Source organism: Canis lupus, chromosome 9, assembly GCF_011100685.1.
Source record: "Canis lupus familiaris isolate Mischka breed German Shepherd chromosome 9, alternate assembly UU_Cfam_GSD_1.0, whole genome shotgun sequence".
Classification (NCBI taxonomy): domain Eukaryota; kingdom Metazoa; phylum Chordata; class Mammalia; order Carnivora; family Canidae; genus Canis; species Canis lupus.
Genome location: NC_049230.1, coordinates 26,923,686 through 26,940,501, shown reverse-complemented (window position 1 = coordinate 26,940,501; position 16,816 = coordinate 26,923,686). Strand labels below are relative to the sequence as shown.

General features: G+C 43.3%; 1 long non-coding RNA gene and 1 pseudogene across 1 annotated transcript; one reads left to right on the top strand and one right to left on the bottom strand.

Moving 5' to 3' along the window:
• The first annotated feature begins 7,634 nt into the window (after nt 1-7,634).
• Nucleotides 7,635-8,700, top strand: LOC102156713. The gene is made up of 2 exons (XR_005364509.1): nt 7,635-8,102; nt 8,452-8,700. It is a non-coding gene; the product is annotated as an uncharacterized LOC102156713 (long non-coding RNA).
• Nucleotides 8,701-11,595: 2,895 nt separating this feature from the next.
• LOC119873291 lies at nt 11,596-12,395 on the bottom strand (annotated as a pseudogene).
• Nucleotides 12,396-16,816: the final 4,421 nt, after the last annotated feature.

Below are 16,816 nucleotides of genomic sequence, written 5' to 3'. Positions count from 1 at the left end.
CACAAACAGTCCCTATACCCATCCCATTTATACCCATAAACGTGCTCCATTCCAACCCAGGCACACACACGTCACTCACTCATTCATTCATTCATTCATTCAGCAAGCACTTACAGAACCCCAACCCCGTGCCCAGCTCTGCGTGCGCTGGAGGCAGACAGGGCACCACCCGGCGGACGTGGCCTGCTGGCAAAGGCAGCCACGTGGGGCGGGACTGCGCGGCCAGGTCTGCACCTGTCCGCGGGCGCTGCCGCCCTTCCCTCCCATCCGATCCCTCGCGCCACCGCCCGGAGCAACACTCAGCCCACCCCATCGCCGCCCCCCTCTCCCGACCCCAGCACTCTCCCCTTCTTCTCAAGACCCCAGAGCCTCTCACCTTTCCAGCTGCTACCGCCGCAACTCCTTCTGGCGCCGCCGGCACCGGAAACACGCCCCGGCCCCACGTGGTTCCTGGCACCTACCGGCGCGGAACGCTTCTTTCCGGATCGGCTGCCGAGGGAGCCCGTTTTACAGAACACCCCTGGGCCACGTTTCCCGCTTCCTCTCGGGAGTCGGATGTCATTCTAGTGAGCAACATTCCTAGGTTTAACTTCCGGCACTGTTCCTCGTCCTTCCGGCTCTCTGCCCTTTTCTCCCCCCGGCCCCGCCCCGGCCCCGGCCCCGGCCCCGGCCCCGGCCCCGGCCCCGCCCCCGCCCCCGCCCCCGCCCCCGCCCCCGCCCCCGCCCCGTAAGACTGTCTGACTCACTTCCTCCGTTCTCGAGTCAGTTGGCTGCCCGAGAGGTGGCGCTCCCACTTTGCATGAAGTCCGGACGGGCACCTGACCTAGAAATAGACCGGTCTTTCTCACTTTACAATTACTCATTCTTTCCAGCCTAGCAAGCGCTGCATTATTACCTGAGCACCTACTGTGTGCCGGGCGCTATTGCAGGGCCTGAGGGGACAGCAGTGAACGCTCTTGGAGACTGTGGTAGGGTTGGGAATGGGGACAAAGAGTAACCGAGCAAGTGGTATAGGGCACGTTGCCTTACGGTCGTGCAGCCAGAAAAGGCAGGCAAGGGGCGCCTGGGTGGCTCGGGTTGAGCGCCTGCTTCGGCTCAGGGCGTGACCCTGGGTCCTGGGATCGAGCCCTCCCCCCTCCGCCCCACTCTCTGCCTCTCTCCGTGTGTCTGTCATGGATAAATAAATAAAATCTTTAAAAAGAAAGAAAGAAAGAAAAAAGCACGGCAAGGGAGAAAGACTGAAAGCAGTAAGCAATTTTAAAAACGTTGGCTGGAAAAAAAAAATCTGAGAAAGTGACAATGGACTAGACCTGCCTGAAGCGAGGGAGCAAGTCTGGTGATTATCTGCGGAATATTACTACAGTGGGCATCCCATGGCAGGGAATGGCATCGGAGAGAGGCCGGGTTATGTTGCGGTGCCACGGGAAGGTTTTGAACAGGGAGTGACATCATCTGATACATGTAAAAAAAAAATCACACTGACTGCCATAGAATAAATGGGTGCGGCCAAGGTACGAAGAGGAATCAGGTGTCTTATCAACAGCTGGTCCTGTGACTCTGGACTGGCTCAGTCTGTACAGTTGGAAAGTCCTGATCTTGAGGTTGTGAGTTTGAGCCCTAGGCTACTTGTAGAGGTTACTTAAAAAAAAAAAAAAAAGTATATATATATATATATATATATATATATATATATATATATATATATTGCTGAAGGAATTGGACATATGCAAGCAAAGAAAAAAGGAAAGAACATCTACCTACACCTCCACCTTAAACAAAGGTTCTTTCAAAATGGATCATAGGGGATCCCTGGGTGGCTCAGTAGTTTAGCACCACCTTCAGCCCAGGGCGTGATCCTGGAGACCCGGGATCGAGCCCCACATCTGGCTCCCAGCATGGAGCCTGCTTCTCCCTCTGCCTGTGTCTCTGCCTCTCTCTCTGTGTCTCTCATGAATAAATAAATAAAATCTTAAAAAACAAAACAAATGGATCATAAAGGGGCACTTGGGTGGCTCAGTTGGTTAAGCATCCTACTCATGATTTGGGTCAGGTCCTGATCTTTCGTGAAATCCAGCCCACTGTGGGGGCTCTGCCTCTGCTTCTGCCATCCCCTGACTCCTGCACAAGCTCTCTCTCTCTCAAATAAATAAATTTCTAAAAAATGGATCACAGATTTAAGTGTAAAACTATAAAAAGTTTAGGAAAAACATGGTAAAAAAAATCTTCAGGGACACCTGGGTGGCTCAGGGGTAGAGGATCTGCCTTTGGCCCAGGGCGTGATTCCGGAATCCCAGGATCGAGTCACACGGCGGGCTCCCTGCATGGAGCCTGCTTCTCCCTCTGCCTGTGTCTCTGCCTGTCTCTCTCTCTCTGTCTCTCATGAATAATAAATAAAATCTTAAAACAAAAACAAAAACAAAAACACTTCAGGACTAAGAGCCAGCCAAAGAGTTTTTAGACTTGCCACCAAAAGCACAATCCATAAAATGAAAGGGTTGATATATTGGACCCTAACAAAAATAAAAACATTTTCCCTTTGAAAGACCCTGAGAAGAGGATAAAAAAAAAACAAGCTGCAGGGTAAAAGAAAATATTTGCAAATCATGTATCCAATACAGGCCTTGTATATAGAACACATAAAGAATTTTCACAACTCAACAGTTTAAAAAAGTCCGATTAGAAAAAGAACAAAAGAGGGGTGCCTAGGTGACTCAATTGGTTAAGTATCTGCCTTCGGCTCAGATCATGATCCCAGAGTCTGGGATCAAGCCTGAGTCTGGCTCCCTGCTCAGTGGAAAGCCTTCTCTCTCTCCTTCTGCAACTCCCTGTGCTTGTGCTCTAGCACATGCTCTCACACACTCTCTCTCTCAAATAAACAAAATCTTGAAAGAAAGAAAGAAAGAAAGAAAGAAAGAAAGAAAGAAAGAAAGAAAGAAAGAAAGAAAGAAAGAAGAAAGAAGAAAATGAACAAAAGGCAAAAATAGACATTACACTGAAAGGGATTTACAGGTGGCAAATAAATACATGAAGAGTTTCTCGACATCATTAGCCATTAGGGAAATGCAATTAAAAAAAAAAAGATTGTATTTATTCATGAGAGACACTCAAAGAGAGAGGCAGAGACACGGGCAGAGGCAGAAGGAGGATCCCCACGGGGAACTTGATGCGGGACTCATCCCAAGACCCTAGGATCATGCTGTGAGCTGAAGGCAGACGCTGAACCACTGAGCCACCCAGATGTCCCAGGAAATGCAAATTAATACCACAATGAGGTAGCACTACACACCTATCTTAATGCTTAAAAAAAAAAAAGAGCACCCCACTAGCTCAATGGGTAGAGCACGGGAGTCTTGATCTCACTGTAGTGAGGTTGTAAGTTTGAGCCCCATGTTGGATGTAGAGTTTACTTTTAAAAGGAGGGAAAAGGGGCTCCTGGGTGGCTTAGTGGGTTGAACATCCAACTCTTGATTTCAGCTCAGGTCTTGATCTCAGGGTCCTGAGTTTACACCCCATGTTGGGCTCCAGGTTGGGCTCCATGGTGGGTGTTGAGCCTGCTTTTTTTTAAAAAAAAAAAAAAAAAAGGGAAAAAAAATAGTGACAGTGCTGTTGAAGAGGTGGAGAAACTAGATCCCCTCATACATCGCTGGTGGGAATGTAAAATGGTATAGGCCCTCAGGAAAAGTTTGCCAGTTTCTTATAAAACTAACCAGGCACTTTCCATATGACCTGACAATTGCCCTCATGGGTGTCTATTCCAGAGAAATTAAAGATTTATGTTCTTTTCACACAAAAACCGGCATACAAATGTCCTTAGCAGCTTTATTTGTAATAGCCAAAAACTGGAAACAGGGACGCCTGGGTGGCTCAGTGGTTGAGTGCCTCCCTTCGGCCCAGGGCCTAATCCAGAGTCCCAGGATCAGGTCCCACATTAGGCTCCCTGTATGGAGACTTCCTCTCCATCTGCCTGTGTCTCTGCCTCTCTCTCTCTGTGTCTCTCGTGAATAAATAAATAAAATATTTTTTAAAAACTGGAAACAACTCAAATGTCCATCAAATGAAAGCTTAAACAAACTAGTCTCTATCCATCTGTACCATGGAACATTACTCAATAATAAAAGAATGGGACACCTGGATGGCTCAGCAGTTGAGCATCTGCCTTGGGCCCGGAGCATGATCCTGGAGTTCCCACATCAAGTCCCGTGTCGGGCTCCCTGCATGGAGCCTGTTTCTCCAACTGCCTGTGTCTCTGCCTCTCTCTCTCTCTCTCTCTCTCTCTCATGAATAAATAAATAAATAAAATCCTGAAAAATAAAAAAAAGTAATAATAAAGGAAGAGAGGCGCCTGGGTAGCTCAGTTGGTTAAGCATCTGCCTTCAGCTCAGGTCATGATCCCAGGGTCCTGGGATCAAACCCCAGAGCCCCAAGTCAGGCTGTCTGCTTATCATGGAGCCTGTCTCTCCTTCTCCCACCACCTGCTGCTCCCCCTGCTTGCGCTCTCTCTGTCAAATAAATAAATAAAATCTTTAAAAAATAATAATAAAAGAAGAAGAAAAAAGCTATTGACACACAACAACTTGGATAGATCTCAAGAGAGAGTATGCATTATTGCATTTATATAATGTTCTTGAATTCACAGAATTTTAAAGATAGAGGACACATTAGGAGTGTTCAGGAGTTTGGGATGCGGGAGAGGGCATGGGGTATTCCTAAAAGGGTAGTAAGAGGGAGCCTTGGAGTGATGGACTACTTCTGTATCTTGATTGTGGTGACAGTTACATGAATCTACACATGTGATAAAGCTGCATAGAATTATACATACACACAAATGAGTGCTTGTAAAACTGATGAAATCTGAATAAACTCTGCAGATTATACCAATGTCAATTTCCTGGTTTTGATATTGTTCTGTAGTTATGCAAGATGTTACCATTAGAGGACACTGGGTTAAGGATACATGAGACTTCCTTGTACTTTTTTTTTTTTTTTTTGCAACTTCCCATAAATCTTATCTTTTCTTTTAAGTGAGCTCTATGCCCAACCTGGGGCTTGAACTCATGACCTTGAGATCAAGAGTCGCATGCTGCACTGACTGAGCCAGCTAAGCATCTTGCAACTTCCCATAAATCTATTATTTCAAAATTTAAAAATTTAAATAAATAAATAAATAAATAAATAAATAAATAAAAATAAATAAATAAATAAAAAAATTTAAAAGGGATGCCTGGCTGGCTTAGCCAGAAGAATGTGCAACTCTTGATCTTGGAGTGGTAAATTCAAGCCCCATGTTGGGTGTAGAGATTATTTAAAAATAAGAGTTTGGGGATCCCTGGGTGGCTCAACAGTTTAGCGCCTGCCTTTGGCCCAGGGTATATCCTGGAGTCCTGGGATCAAGTCCTGCACCGGGCTCCCTGCATGGAGCCTGCTTCTCTCTCTGCCTGTGTCTCTGCCTCTCTCTCTGTGTCTCTCATGAATAAATAAATAAATAAAATCTTTAAAAAATAATAAAACAAAGGCTTAAAAATAATAAAAAAATAAATAAAGGCTTAAAAAAGATAAAATAAAGAAATGTTATAAAAAATTTTTCTTCAAACAGAATCAGGAAAGCTGATGGAGTCTATACCATTAGTCTAAGTGGGAAATTATGGTGGTTTGGAATATGTGATGAGAAAGAAAAAAGAGACAAGTGGCTAGTTACAGGACGTATATTCAAGGTTTGGCACATAGGTCTTACGGATGGATAGGATAGGGGACATGAAAAAAAATAGATGTTGGCTCCTAATTTTCTTTCTTTAAGATTTTATTTTAATTTGTTAAGGTTTTTTTTATAAGATTTTATTTATTTATTCTTAAGTTTTTTTAAGATTTTCTTTTTTAAAGATTTTTAAAAATTTATTTATTCATGAGAGACACACAGAAAGAGGCAGAGACACAGACAGAGGGCGAAGCAGGCTCCATGCAGGAAGCCTGACATGGGACTCCATCCTAGGACCCCAGAATCACCCCCTGGGCTGAAGGTAGGTGCTCAACCGCTGAGCCATCAAGGCTCCTTTAAGAGTTTATCTTTAAGCAATCTCTACACCCAGTATGGGACTCGAACCCACAACCTTAAGATCAAGAGTTGCACCCTCCACTGGCAGAGCCAGCCAGGTACCCCCTAGTTTTCTTTCTTACTTACTTTTTTTGGTGGCGGAGGAGAGGATGCATTAAGTATCCGTTCAATAGTTATCTACAAAGCTCCTTTATAAGTTGTTGGGGACCGCTGCACTAGTGCTTCTAAAACCTCTATGTACAAACAAATCACATAGGGAATTGTTAAAACAAAAATTCTTCTTTTTTTTTAAGATTTTATTTATTGATGGGATCCCTGGGTGGCGCAGCGGTTTGGCGCCTGCCTTTGGCCCAGGGCGCGATCCTGGAGACCCGGGATCGAATCCCACATCGGGCTCCCGGTGCGTGGAGCCTGCTTCTCCCTCTGCCTGTGTCTCTGCCTCTCTCTCTCTCTGTGACTATCATAAATAAATAAAAATTTAAAAAAAAAGATTTTATTTATTGAGCAGCCAGGGTGGAGTTTTTTAAATAAATAAAAGATTTTATTTATTTATTCATGAGAGACACACACACAGAGAGAGAGAGAGAGAGAGAGAGAGAGGCAGAAACACAGGCAGAGGGAGAAGCAGGCTCCCTGTGGGGAGCCTGATGGGGCACTTGATCCCAGACCCTGAGCTGAAGGCAGACACTCAACTGCTGAGCCACACAGGGATCCCTAAAAAGCAAATTCTGATTCAGTACGTCTAGAGTGAAGCCTGAGAGTTTGATGATTCCAAGGTTGTCGATCGATAGACTCTACAATACCATCTCCTGGAGGCAGGTTCCTTTAAAAATGTTATAAGCCTTATTGGGTGGGGAGGATCTTGCCCAGGCAGAATCTGGAGAAGGGGAATGGACAGTAGAAAATAGGAAGATTTCATCTCTTCCTGGAAGCCATCCTAATTACATGACTCGCCCAACCCTTCCTTGCCCAACTCTATACACAACCCTTCAGGCTTCTGTAGGTAAATGTTTCAACAGAACAAATTAAAAAACAATAAGAATTTAAGCTAACACTAATCTTTTTTTTCAAGTTTTATTTATTTATTTATTTATTTACTTACTTACTTATTTATTTATTTATTTAACTAATCTCTGCCCCCAATGTGGGAAGCAAATTCATGATCTCAAGATCAAGAGTCACATGCTCTTCTGACTGAGCCAGTCAGGCACCCTGAAACTAATGGACGTAATGGACATATGAACCCATCTCTCCAGAAACCCTGAGAAAGGGTTTCAGTTTCTTTTCTTTTTTTTTTTTTAGTTTCTTCTTGAAACTTCCGGGAAGGGGAATCCACTACCTCAGACATCAGATCCCTGGCCTTCCACCCTCCCCTTGTTTAAATAGCAACAACAACAATAAACTTGCAAATTTGAATATATTCACCCTCCCCCAAAATAATAACAGGAGTAATGTTTAGTGAACTGCACTAATGACACCAACTCTTGTGGAGAAAGAGTGGTCACTAGGCTGCCTTGGTAGCATAGGGGGAAGGTTTCACCGAAGTATGATTGGGATGCACAGAGAGAAGATGGCAGATAGGCAAGTCTGTAGGTTCTGGGAGACAAGGAAAATAGCCAAGAGCAAAGGATGCAAACAGGAAAAAGTAAAAAATGTCAGAGAAACTCATTAGACACTCCTGATAGAGTGCTTCTAGAATAGTGGGGGAGAAGACCAGCAGATTAATGACAAGCCTTGAATGCTAGCCCAAGAAATTGGGACCGTAGTTAATGGAGAGTCATGGAAACTTTGAGTGTAGAACAGTGACCTGAGAAACATCTTAAAATTCTAGAACTTAATAAAACTGTTGTGGCTATCTAATTCACTCACTTTATAGGCATACACACAGACCAAAAGAGATGACTCGATTTATTCAGGATTACATTGGTACATGGGGAATGCTATGCTTTAGAACAATGAAGAATCTAGCTATAGTCTGGAGGGTAGATTGGATAGGGAGACACTGGAAGCAAAGAGGCCCATAAAGAAAATGCCAATGTCATCAATAATCAAGGTATGAGGATTAAAGTGGTCAAAGGGATGTTTGTGCTAAAACTCATAGGCTAAACTAACAAGGTTTGGGAAGTGATTGAATATGATTGACAAGAGCTGGAAAGGAACTCTATCACAGCAATGATAGTGCTGAAGATCATGAGTCTGTTTTCAAGTGATGTGGGGGCGATTCTTGGATCAACTACATATTAATTATGTGATCTTGGTCAAGACATCCAATATCGCCAAGCAAACCTCAGTTTTTGTCATGACATCATAAGAGTGTTGAGAGGATTTATATAAAGTAATGCAATAAAATTTAACACAGTGTCTGGCACAAAGTAAATAATAAATATCTGGTTTTTTTATAGCTATGGATGACAGAATTTTACACCTAAGAATTGTGATAATAATGATATTATTCAAATAGGGAAGACCGAAAAAGCCAGCTAGAGGAAGATGTAATGCATCTGATGGAGGTGATACAAGAGAGAGAACGTACGGTAACCAACTGAAGACATTTATCTGGGGTTCAGAAGAGATGCTAAGCCTAAGAAGAAATAGGTGGGGGTTATTTGCATAAAAGTGTTATATAAATACCTCAAAGCCAAACATGAAAACATTGACAATGTTCTTTTATTTCAAAGGCAGACTTTTTGTGATTGTGTAGATATAAATTCCAATATCTGACAAACAAATATGCATTCTAACAATACGTCAAACGTGTCTTCTAGAATTTTTACAATATATAATATGCTATTGCTTGCCAAGCGTAGAGCCTTTTTTTTTTTTTTTTAAGATTTTATTTATTTATTCATAGACACAGAGAGAGAGGCAGAGACACAGGCAGAGGGAGAAGCAGGCTCCATTCAGGGAGCCTGATGTGAGACTCAATCCTGGGTCTCCAGGATCACATCCCAGGCTGCAGGCGTTACCAAACCGCTGCGCCACTGGGGCTGCCCAGGGTAGAGCCTTTTAGAAATTAAATTAAAGAGACACCTGTGTGGCTCAGCAGTTGATCATTTGCCTTCGGTTCAGGGCTTGATCCCGGGGTCCTGGGATCGAGTCCCACATCAGGCTCCCTGCATGGAGGTTGCTTCTCCCTCTGCCTATGTCTCTGCCTCTGTTTCTGTGTCTCTTATGAATAAATAAATAAAAATCTTAAAAAAAAAAACTAAAGAAATGAAATTATATAGAGACACCTCGGTGGCTCAGTCAGTTGAGTGTCTGACTCTTGATTTCAGCTCAGTTTATGATTTCAGTGTTGTGGGATGGAGTCTCTTGGGCAGACTTCCACTTGAGATTCTCTCTCTCCCTCTCCCTCTGCCCCTCCCCACCTCACCTGCACTCTTTCTCTCTCTCAAATCAATAAATCGTAAACAAAACGAAATGAAATTATATAAAAAACAGGGATCCCTGGGTGGCGCAGCGGTTTGGTGCCTGCCTTTGGCCCAGGACGCGATTCTGGAGACCCGGGATCGAATCCTACGTCGGGCTCCCTGCATGGAGCCTGCTTCTCTCTCTGCCTGTGTCTCTGCCTCTCTCTCTCTCTCTCTCTCTCTTACTATCATGAATAAATAAATAAAATCTTAAAAAAAAAAAGGAAAAAGTATCTTAAAAGGACCAATAATTGCCATTCATTTGTTACACAAAAATGAATGATAATAGACAACATATATTGAAGGATTACTCTGTGCCAGGCACAGTGCTTTATTTATAGTAGTATGCACAACCACTTAGTGTGGTAAATACTATTATTGTCCTTATTTTTTAGGTAGGGAAACTGAAGCTCATGGAAGGTGGGTGACTTGCTCAAATTCAGACAGCCAGAAGAAGTGGAACGAGGTGTTTTTTTTTTTTAAGATTTTATTTATTCATTCATGAGAGACACAGAGAGAGGCAGAGACACAGGCAGAGAGAGAAGCAGGCTCCATGCAGGAAGCCCAATGCACCACTGGATCCCAGGACTCTGGGATCAGGACCTGAGCTGAAGGCAGACACTCAACTGCTGAGCCCCACCCAGGTGCCCCAGAACTAGGATTTAAAGCCAGTCCATGCAGGGCCAGAGCTTCAGCTCTAAATTACGTGTGTGCTTCTTCACCACGTGGAAGGCTTTTTTCTAAAAGTCTCACTTTCCTGAGGGATCACTATGAGATGCACTATGAGATGCAAAGAAATCATAATCAATAAGACAGCAAGCCCTAACACTGTGCAAAGAATAGAATTGATTCAGGTCATGTCTGTCCTGCTATTAATGATTTAAGGAATCAGAGCAACTAACGCATTATGCCCACATGTGAGAAACAGAAAGGCATCCTGGGATGCAGGGCAAAGAGAGGCCATTCATAATACTAATTAGGAATGAGTCCTGTGGGAATCTTCACTGCCCTTAATCAAGAATGAAGTATGAACCCTCCCACTTTTGACTCCAGAGTCAAACTACAAATCAAACAGCACGATCATTTGGTGAAGGTAATTGCCTATGTTTCGGGAAAAAAATTGCACACAGGTCATTTGTCTGTCTCTAGCTCTGCAATATGGTTAAAAAAAAAAAACTGCATCATCAATCTTCTGAGTGAGGCCCTGATCCTTGAGGGAGGGAGGAGAAGAGATTTTTTGGGGAAACCTGCAAAATTTGCTGATGAGAGAAAGAACTTGTAAGAGGCTCCTCACATAGTCTGGGGTAGCAGCTATATGAGGTGGGCCTGATTCTAACTTTTATTTTTCAGGTGGGGAAAATGAGGCCCAGAAAGGTTAAATAGTTTAGCCAAGACCACAAAACCAGTAAGTGGCAGAGGCTGGCTGTCAATCCGTGCCACTCTTGCTCCAGAGTTCATGTTAACTACCACACCATGCCATTTAACATTGTGTCCTCAGGAATTATATGCTTTTCCGGCCCAATAAGATGCCAAGGATTACAAGGCAACCCCAATGGGATCAGTTATCTCTTTTCTTCCTGTTCAACTACACTGCCTTCTTCTGACACTCCTAGTTTCTGCTCATGACTACGAGAGCGATGATTCTAATGCCATTGATTTTTTTCTCTCTCCTTAAGCTCCTCAATCCCACTTATTTTCACATTCTCTTACAACCCTCCTCTTGTTTCCACTTTCTAAACTTAGATATAATAAAGCCTTTTGCAAAGACATGGGCTCTTTGCCTGGAAAAGTCTCTCCACTTGCCTTGACCCTGGTCTAGTCTTAACAGACTAAAATTCTCTGGGGGAAGCCTGAAGAGGTTCACCATTCAGAGCAATGATTTCACATTTGTCTCCCTCTTGCTTTCTTGTCATCTGACTTTCCAAGACGCCTACTGGGAGTCTGTTACATGGGCCTGGTGTCTTTTGTCTTCACTGATGATGATCATAATGCTGGACTGGTTTGGTTTGTCTCTCCAGTCTCTCCCAATTGGGGCTGGATATCACATAATCTATAACTTCTTTTTTTTTTTTTTTTTGCATTTTATTTATTTGTTTGTTTTTAACAACAGATAATCAATTTATTAAAAAGGTTGATTTAAGCATCTGCAGTGGTGACTTCAACCTCAACTCCAGGCTCAATACTGATGGAGGTAATCTGCTTAACAGTCTCAGAAAGACTGTGCAGATCAATGAGTCGCTTGTGGATCCTCATCTGAAAATGATCCCAAGTCTTAGAACCTTCACCACTAGGAGTCTTTCTCGCAATGATTCTCAGAGTCTTGGTAGGCATCAGCACTGGTCCTTTCACTTTGAGATTCTTTTCCTTTGCACCTCTGATCAAGTCAGCACATACCTTTTCCAAAGATTTTACATTGCGGCTGGTTAGAGTAATTCTAATTCAGTGAATCGCCACCTCTGATTCCAAGGGTGTCTCCCGGTGTCTTTAAATGCCATGGCTGCAGTGTGGCTTCCTGACCCGCTTGTTCCTCAGTGAGAGCGAACAGCGGTGAGTCAGGAGCAGGAGCGGGGCATCCTGGACTCCGCTCTGGTGGAGACCACGTCTTCCTCCTGATTTATTTATTTGACAGAGAAAGAGAGAGAGAGAGAACAGCAAGCAGAGGGAGAGGGAGAAGTAGGCTCTCAGCTGAGCAAGGAGCCCAACACAGGGCTCAATCCCAGGACTTTAGGATTATGACCTGAGCTAAAGGCAGACACCCAACCAACTGAGCCATTCAGGTGCCCCATAATTTCCGTAATACTATGATTTTAGCACCTTTTGTATTAGTCAAGATAGGCTAGGTTATGCTAGAGCCAAAAGTCAATCACAAGTCTCAGTGGTTTAATGATACTTAGTCCATCAGGCTTGGATAACAAAAACACAATAGACTGGATGACTTATTAAAATTATGTGTGTATTTAAAGTTGGAAGGCAGCTCTGTGATCTCCTCAGAGGCTATCTTCAGTAGGGGCTTCAGATCCAGGTACTTCGAGCCTTCTTCTCATGTCAGGGCTTTAGGTCCTGTCTCCAACTGGGCCACTACCCCTGAACATACCTGGCCTCTGTAGTTTTCGAGAGATGATATCATGCTGCAGAAATCCTTCCATGAGAATGCAGACACACAGGGTGTGATTTGGTAACAGACTCCTAGTAAGAAGAGATGCCCATAGGAGATGGAGCTGGGTGTGGCTCCTCACTAATAATCCGACAGGAATTAAAAATGTAGTTTACATTTACTGAACACTCCTGTGCCAGCCACTATTCAAAATGTTTTGTGTGAAAAAAAAATGTTTTGTGTGTATTATGGCATCGAACCTTCACAACAACCCTGTAAGACTAGTACTCATATTCTCAAACTCATTCTACAGAAGAGGAAACTATGGTACAAGAGAGTAACTTGTTTAAGAAACACAGCTAGTTAAGTGACAGAAGCATAATTCAGACCCCGGGAGCTAACTCCAGAAACCTTGTACACTCTCAATCACTTGTGTTTATTGCCTTGTGCTTGGCCAAGATTTTGAATTTTAACTTTTTTACAAAACATTAAAGAACACATTCCTCTAGGGGCACCTGGGTGGCTCAGTGGTTGAGCATGTGCCTTCAGCTCAGGGTGTGACCCTGGGGTCTCAGGATGGAGTTCCTCATTGGGCTGCCCACTGGGAGCCTACTTCTCCCTCTGCCTTTGTCTCTGACTCTCTGTGTGCCTCTCATGAATAAATAAATACAATCTTAAAAAAAAAAAAGAATATATTCCTCTGAGTCTTGATTTCTGCTAACTTGATAGTAAACAATGTTATTCCCTTATATGCAACATTTATATAACAGAATGGGAGATAGGCCAGGATATGTCCTCTTCTTCCAGACATATGATCTTATATCAAATGTATGATACTTGGCTTCTGATTTCAGAATTTGAAAAATAGAGTCCTGAATGTGGCATTGAGCTTAGTCCAGTGTTAGATACTAGCTTCAATGAAGCCAGAAGGTGACCATGGATGATTCCTCACTTGTAAAAGGAGGGAATTAGATTCCACTGCTAGCTAAGTGACCTCCTAATGTTCAGATCTCATGTCCAAAGGAGTAACTCTCCGCAGGGAGTTCCCAGCACCAAGGCAGAAGGAAAGAGCAAATATATATCTTGAAAGAGGCCGACTCTCTGGTGCCCCTCGAGTCACACATATCCAATTGAAATGAACAAATGAGTATCTGTTCCCTGCTTCCGATGTGTGAGACTATCAATTGGCAACGGCTACTATGCTTAGGTTTTTAACTGGCTCTGTTGCCCTTGCTAAAAATAAGCTGCTAGTGTTAGTGTTGAGTCATTTTCATGCATGAATATGTGGAGGAAAAAAGTGACAAAGGTCATAGAGGCTGTGCATACGATGATTTCCCTTCTGACCAGATACCACACCTTGTTCCCAACCAGCCCTCTTTTTCTGTTTTATTTTAGATAAGCCATATACCTTAAATAGAAAATAGATTCAATAGTACTTTATTGTGTTTTAGTTTATTCATATCCTGTTCTCTACTTGTGGGCTGGCCTTGTCCTCATTGCTGGATTTTTGTACTTTTCTGAGGAATAAACGATGTTAACAACTACAGTTTGCACAGTGATTACATATGCATATATGCATACTTTCCTTTGAACAGTCAGCCCCGGTCTTGCTGACGTGGCAACCTGTGGATGGGTTCCCAGCTTTCTCTAGAGGTAGTAAAGTCTTACCAGGACAGGCTCCATTCTGGGCAGAATTGTAATGTTTCATTTTCAGGTAAATTTTCTATTTCATTTTTGAGGATTCTTTTTTTTTTTTTTTAAGATTTTATTTATCTATGAGAGACACGGAGAGAGAGGCAGAGACAGACAGAGGGAGAAGCAGGCTCCCTGCAGGGAGCCCGATGCAGGACTGGATCCAGGGGCCCCCGGATCACACCCTGGGCCACAGGCAGACACTCAACCACTGAGCCACCCAGGTGTCCCTTTTTTTTTTTTTTTTTGAAGATTCTTCTGTTTCATTTCTGGGATCTCTATCCTTCACCTCCTATCCCTGTGGCCAGTGCCCTTATTCTGCTTTCTAATCAAAGTTTCTTTCTCTCTTTTTCTTTTTTTTTAAGTAGGCTCCACACCCACTGTGGGGCTCAAACTCACGACCTTAGATGAAGAGTTGCACGCTCCATGGACCGCACCAGCCAGGTGCCCGAAGTTTCTTACTCATTAGGTCTTCATCTCATTGGTATAAAATGAGAAGAAAGTTGGAGGAGAAAGACTTTCTTTCTTTCTTTCTTTTAGAGAAAGGAGGCAGGGGGTAGAGGGAGAGAGATTTTTAAATAAAATCTTTAAAAAAAAAAGCCGTTTCTTCAGAGTTGCTGATTTCATCTAGCTTTTTGGTAGAAAACAGTTGATTACACAAAGTATAAAGGGTGAAGGGGCTTTTGGTAGCTTTTCGGTAGAAAACTGTTGATTACACAAAGTATAAAGGGTGAAGGGGCACCTGGCTGGCTCAGTCAGTAGACCTTGCGACTCTTGATCTCAGGGTTGTGAGTTCGAGACCCATGTTGGGTATAGAGATTACTTAAAAAAAATCTTTAAAAAATTCAAAAATATAAAAGGTGAAATTGGACCATGTGTTTCATAAAATGATTCATCCTAGGAGTATTGTCCACAAATAAGTCCTAACTACATTCATAAGTTCATGGGTTTTTTTTTTTATTAAGATTTTATTTATTTATTCATGAGAGACAGAGAGAGAGAGGCAGAGACACAGGCAGAGGGAGAAGCAGGCTCCATGCAGGGAGCCTGATGTGGGACTCGATCCTGGGACTCCAGGATCACACCCTGGGCCGAAGGCAAGTGCTAAACCTCTGGGCCACCCAGGGACCCCATAAATTAATGATTTCAAATGGTTTGTCCAGCTATCATCTTTCTTTGCGATCCAGTCCAGAAGCTCCTCAAACCATAAGTATCCCAAACAAACTTATTTTAAAGATTTATTTACTTAGGGAGACAGAGAGAGCAGGAACAGAAGGGGCAGAGGGAAAGGGAGAGAATCTCAAGCAGACTCTGTGCTGAGCACAGAGCCAAAACCAAGAGGTCAGGTGCATAACTGATTGTACCACCCAGGTACCCCCAAACTTATTTTATTTTAAAAAGCAAACTTCCGTCCTGAATTAGCTCTCTAGATTGGTGGTACCACCATTTACTCATTTGCCCAAGCCAGAAAACTGTAAGTTCCTTTCTGCCACCCTCGAAATCTGGCAAGTTCTGTCCATTGGCTCTTTCAAATATTTCTCACGCCCATAACCATGGCCATTACCTTAAGTAACATGGGCATGTGGAGGCGGGAAGGGAGATTGGACAGATACTGATGGAATTCTAGGGGAAAGATCTAAGATCAGCTGACGCATATACACCAAGACATTAACAAACTAGACAAAATTCTTGCCTCTTACCCACAGTATTTTATTCACTTCCCCCACCTCTGTGCACCCCTGCATTTTAGCATAAAAGTGACCTCGCCTGCAGGGCTCCCAAGATGGAGAGAAAACACTTTTGATTCCTGATAAGATTTAACCAGGAGTTGAAGATGAGATGGAGAAAGAACATATGGAAAAAGGCTTCACTTATTCAGACTGGAGGATTGGTAGGATAGGATGGAGCAAAGGAGGAAAGGTATGAAGAACATAAAACTATCACGTGTGTCCTTATTTTTGGGAGCCCATGCTTGTTTCAGAGAGTAAGAGGTATGTTGAATAAATCAAAGTAGCACTGAGGACACTACCTTCTTCTCATCTGGGGCTCAGGAAAATGCTGCCCTGAAGATCCCCCATATTAACCTAAGGAACAAGTACATCAAGTCATCTGTGCTGTGGAGTTAGGCCCTGGGAGGCCTAGAGGCTTAGCTTTGCAACCCTAGCCTGGGAACTTGGTGGCAGAAGTGGATAGTACATAGCAGGTGGCTCTGAGGTGAGGGCTGCAGGGAAGGCTGCCATCACAGCCAGACTTCAGACATCTCACATAACATCAGAGTCAGAGGAGGCCAAATGAGACACGGAGTGACACATGGGGGATGGGGAATGGGGCATGGGTTCTAGTAACTCAAAATTTTAACTTTGAAGGAAAGCTGAATATCCAGAGACCAGGCAAGCAAGAATATCACTTGCTTGAGACCAGCAAGAGGCCAGAAGACAAAGATCAGAGGTCCCTTCAAGGATCCAAAGATCCCATTCACCTTTATCCACCTCCATCAAGTGGCTAAAGACACAATTTTTCCTCGTTTTTTTTTTTTTAATATTTTATTTATTTATTCATGAGAGACACACA